Below are 5,891 nucleotides of genomic sequence, written 5' to 3' on the forward strand. Positions count from 1 at the left end.
TTGAAAAAACAAAAAAAAAACGCCTTGTGAAGGTATAAGATTGAAATGGAATGTCTACAGGTGCGCCACAGCTTAGGTGCGATTTCTAAAAAACACAAACAAAAACACCTTTCAAGATGTGATTTCTAAAAAATAAAAAAAGTTGTGATTTTTAAAAGACAAAACAAAACAGCTTTCATCATGCGATTTCTAAAAAACAAAAAAACGCCTTTCAAAATGTGATTTCTAAAAAACAAAAAATAACTTTCATCATGATTTGAAACCACAACCCTCAGCCCCCAACAAACAGAACACATCTCTACCATTAGGCTACACATGCATTTGTTAGTGTATATATATTTTTTATCAATATTTCGTAACCTTGTGATAGGTTGCACGAAAAACTTCGTAACTTTCTCATATGATGTCCGATGAAGACGAACTTTATACCAAAGTTGTAGTACTTTTCGAGATCTACAACTTTGTAGTTCAAACTTTTAGATTTGAGGTCATTTGGATATTCAAATATGTATCATAAGATTTATAGAGTTAATATCAAAGGAGTCTATATGCTCTAAAGCGCCAAGTGAGTGTGTAGTGGTAGAAAAGGATCTCGGATGGAGAAACAACTAAAATAAAAGTTGGAGATCTAAAAAAGTTATAAAACTCTGTAGTTCACAGCTTTTTTATTTAAAGTTGTTTTGATGCTAAGTATTTGTTTCACCAGATTTAATAGAAGTTAATACCAAAGGAATCTATATGCTCTATGGTCATAAGTGAGTGTGTAGTTGTAGATAAGGATGTCGGATGGAGAAGCGACCAAAACAAAAGTTGCAATTTTGTAGTTGACAACTTTTTCATTTGAAATCATCTATCATTCAAAAATTATGTATGAATTCTCACATTTGAAATTCAAATTTTCCAAACAACCTCGGATAGACAAATGACCAAAACAAAAGTTATAGATCTCGAGAAGTTATGCAACTTTATAGTTGATGACTTTTTAATTTGAAATCATCTATCCAAGAAAAAATCACGTGAATTTCCTCACATTTGAAATTCGAACTTTTCAAACAACCTCAGATGGAAAAATGACCAAAACAAAAGTTGTAGATCTTAAGAAGTTATGCAACGTTATACTTGATGACTTTTTCATTTGAATTTATTACGGTCCCGAATACTCATTTCAAAACTAGATGAACACAGATTCAAGCACCTGAAATATAGCAACTCCCTTATTATTTACTTTTAAGTAGAATGCCAAGTACCAAGAAACTATTTTTCATTAATATTTGTCTTATTAATAGAAAGTAATATAATTGGCCATATTAAATTGATGCCATTAGTCATTACTTTAAAATAGACTAATTTGGTACATATTATTAATACTATCACAAAACCAATATATGTAGTCATTACTCATGAAGTAATTCTTAGATAGCGAAATCTAGTAGTATATTTTTTCAGATACAAGGAGCATACAGGATGTCCATCAAATGTTCTTTTAGATAGCGAAATCTTATAGTATATTTTAGATATATATATTTTTAGATGTATAAGCACCAGAAATCCAGAATCGAGAGGCGTGGAATATTAGTTTCTCTCCTTAAAACATTGACTGAAATTATCCCACCAAATTTTCCCTCTAGAAATCCATTTGCCGCTTCGTAACATTTGCCGCTTCGTAACATTTGCCGCTCTAATCTAATCTAGCGAATAAAAACTCAGAGGCCCTCCTCAATCCTCATTCCCTCCAGCTGACCGAAGCTCCTAGGTCGGCGTGGCGGCGGCTCCCTTCCCTCCGGTTCATCTCCGTCCACAGCGTTATCTTCACCATCGGAGGCAAGGCTTCATCGATGGCGGTGACATCCGCGGCCTTGTCCCGGTCACCATCATTCCCCGGCCAAGTTGCAGGTACGCTGAACAAACCCTGTCACCCCACAAGTGCCCACAGATGCCCAGACCTAGCCCTCTCTCTCTCTCTCATTGCGTTACTCGCAATGAGGGCGCCGTGCCGCAGGCCGCAGCCATCAACCGGCCGCCGCCCCTGAACAGCGCCCGTCACGAAGGATCTTATGGGCCACCACCCCCTCCTCCGGCCTCTGAGCCCGTCTGAATGCCCAGTGTATCGATCAGTTTGTTTAGCCACAACCCAAGACGAGGGATCAGTATTCTTTTTTAATTACGATACAGTTTTTGTGGTCAATTAGTGAATCCACAAAAACAGTAGCTCCAGGGAGAATTACGGCTGCTATACAATTCAAAGGGAGAATGTCACCTGAACTGATAGGATTTGCGCTTATAGCCAATGCAGTTGGATGGCTGACAGACTCCTATATAAGTGATGCCGAGACGATAATATGGTTGTTGCCATCTGATAAGAGCATCATAGGTTGTATATGCATGTGAAACTTTAATTAGATAGAGGTAAGGATCATGTGAATGAACTGTTGAAGTTGCATAATGCATATGTTTCAACGGTTTTTCAGATTGAGTTCTTTCTCCCTAGTTTATATTATATATAGGAGCTAGAAATTGGAAACGACAATTCTGCTGGGAAGATAGGATGCTGGATTTAACAGACTTTTCAATGGGGCCCATTTCATAGTTCCAGGGAGGGAAAAAAACTTCTAGCCTATTCTTTGTGAATTATCCTATGCTTTATTCTTATTTTCTTATTGGTGCTAAATTTTATTTAGATTGTGCTACCATGGCGGTGGATAATTGGACCATAAATCTGGAATGCGATGGGAAAGCTGAAGGACATAAACATGTGCAAAGGGAAATGGACAGAGATGAGATATGCTTTTTCAACTTGATTGATCTGATCGAGGGTTCTGGTTACACATAAGTTGACTATCTATACTACAAGAGAACAGATAGCTTGGTTGTAATAGAACAAGATTCTGATGTGATGGAAATGCTCAATGAGTGTGAGAGCGAAAAGGCGGTTAATTTGTTTGTGACGAGCCAGAGACCGGCCACTTTAGCGCCTACCAAGTCCAACAAAGAACCATCCAAATCTAAACAAAAAAAATAACGGTATTAGAATGAACATATAATTTACTTTTGTATGTATATTTGATTATTCAAGGACAAATATTCCAAGTCATGTTAGTTATCAATGATTTATTTTCATCCAAGATTAGCATATCCAACCCCACCATGGTTTGTGACTTAATAAATACAATCTTGATAGTCTAATACAAATATCTAGTTGTTTAATAAAAAGATTACATATTGTTTATTATATTTACTATGTCCTTGATGATGTTGTGCAACCGACATGGTGATTACAAGAAAGCGCACAATTCAAAGTAACGATGAATATATGTTAGAGCAAGATACTAGGCAAGAGAGTCCTCAACAAAATGTTGCAGCATCTGAAGTTCATAGTAGTGCTGGAGGAGACCAGATTGACAGTGAGGTTAATGTCCAAGGTAACTCATAACCTACAATTCTAATTAACATAAACTGATTTCCTGCAATTTTTCTCAGTGAATATTTATTTTTTGCAATGTACCGTTGGCTAGATGAAACTGAAGGTAGAGTAAAGCGTGGGAGGACCAAACTAAAAGATATTTGGAACCTTCTTAAAGGTCATAGAATTGTGGTTGCATGTAATGAACTTGATTAGCCAATTGGAGTAGAAGCTGGATTTCTAGGAAAATTTATTGGCTACAAGGACTAGAAATGGGTGCTTGTGTAGCTTGAGCTACAAGGACTGGAGACTTCTAATAGGAAAGAAAGAAAGAAACACCAACGAAGAAAAAAAGAAGGATATACTTAAGCAAGTAAAGGTATGCAATTCTGGTGGTTATGCGATAATATTAGTCGCTAAATTTTAATATCTAACTTATAATTTTTAACCCTATGCCTTCTGCTATTGGTGTGTAGTTGAGATTTCTTTACCCTTTACGCTTGGGAAAATGGATACTGCGAACCCTCGGAGAGAGATGGAGGCAACACAAGTCAAATCTAAAATCAATTTATTTTGATGTGCACAAGATCATGGAAACTAATTGCAACAATGTGCCACCCGGTGTAATTGCTGACCAGTGGGTTGCACTTGTCAATAACTGGATGACCCAGAAATCACAGGTACCTACATATTGTTCGATTTATGTGGTTCTCAATGCATACTAAATTTTCCAAAAATTATGCATAACTTAAATGCTTTTCTTTGTATTTTGTTATTTTGGGACAGGATATAAGTGAGGCAAATAGGATAAACTATACAAAGAAGAAGTCAACCCATACTGCTGGAACAAAGAGTTTTGCTCGAAATAGAGAGGAGTGGGTAATATTCTTGCCACTCTAATTGTGTGTACACCTCTGGCTGCATTCATATATATGATATAATAATAATTATGTCCTTGATATTAATTTTCATGTTCAATAGAAGGAAAAAGATCCTGAAAAGAAATACCCTAACATGGTTGTTTTGTATATTCATACACACAAGACTAAAAGCGAGAAGGACACGAATGCACATGTGGTAATTTAATTATGAATGCTCAACTTTGTTTTTTTATTCTACTACCTTTACAAATTTATTTGATTCATATTATGTCTATGTACAGGATGATTTGAAGAAACTCATAGGGCAGCAACCAGATTTAGCAGACACTAGTCAAGGAAAGGTTGCATGGAGAGGAGATGCACTAAATAGAGTACTAGGAGAAGAGAAGCCTGGTCATGTGCATGGCTTGGGACTTGTTCCAAATCCAAATCAAGTTTTTGACCTGTCAACTTCAAAGCGCCTTAAGAATATAAATATGACTTCGTTGTATGACAAATCTAGTAAAGATGTTGTATCTCTAAGACTTCAAATGGAAAAGTTTGGACGTCAAGTCCAAAATCAAGATGCTACAATACTAGAATTACAACAGAAGACAAAAATCTTGGAACAAAGACATATCCAACAGGTAAATTTACAGGACCTCTACAGTAATAATTTTCTGTACTAAAATTTTGATTTCTTGTCACATGAATGTTTAAATGTTCCATTGCAAGATGGCTTTTCTACTGATGTGCCAAATTCGAAACGAAAAGTATGTGTCTCTATGGAGCATTAACAGAACATAATCTTTTATGTAAAATTATTTTTTGAATAATTAGTTCTGATGTATTATCTTTTGTCTCTCAATAGCGAGTATATAGTGACCCTCGAAGTGAAGAATTTGGCATGGTTGATCAATTGAATTGTATAACGGTATGATTGAATGGGCATGATTCTCCAACCAGATTTGTGTAAAGAAAATTTAGTTATTCTTTTCCATTACAGAGGGAGCAAACTACTAATATTGAGCGGACACACTACAAATATTATTCTACTGAAGATAAGGTTAGTGCACATAACTTAACATGGATGAAAAGCAATTCATTGTGTTTGTATTTGTGGATACCAATGCTACATCTATTGCTTTCAAATCTCTTGACTTGTGTGTCATTCTAGAAAAAGAGATTTTAGTACATGTTGACATAACATGCAAATTCATTTATACTAGACTTATGGTTCAATAATCTAAGCGGGAAGATTATCTAAAGGAAAATTTTCCGGCTTTCTATATTAAATGGTACGCTTTCCAAATCTCGGGACGAGATTTTTTCTAAGGGGGGAGGGCTGTAACACCCTAGGTGTTTGGCTCCTACATTATTGCATTTCATTAACATGTGCATCATCTACCTCATCATGCCATTGTCACTGAACCATACATATGCAACATGAGTTTCTCATACCTTGAAACATGGCAACATGGTAGGAATGTGGCAAGTTAAAATTGCAACAAAAGTAATGAAACATGTGAAACATGGAATTGCAACATTTGAGTGAATTGATTGTTTTGTGCTTCATCACATGTGATCATTAGAAATTGGTATAGCACTTGTGTAAAGTGGTTGATTATGGT

At 35.9% G+C, this 5,891-nt stretch overlaps 1 pseudogene; it reads left to right on the forward strand.

Moving 5' to 3' along the window:
• The first annotated feature begins 3,265 nt into the window (after positions 1-3,265).
• On the forward strand, positions 3,266-5,452 carry LOC136470654 (uncharacterized; annotated as a pseudogene).
• Positions 5,453-5,891: the final 439 nt, after the last annotated feature.

Source organism: Miscanthus floridulus, chromosome 8 (genome assembly GCF_019320115.1).
Source record: "Miscanthus floridulus cultivar M001 chromosome 8, ASM1932011v1, whole genome shotgun sequence".
NCBI lineage: Eukaryota > Viridiplantae > Streptophyta > Magnoliopsida > Poales > Poaceae > Miscanthus > Miscanthus floridulus.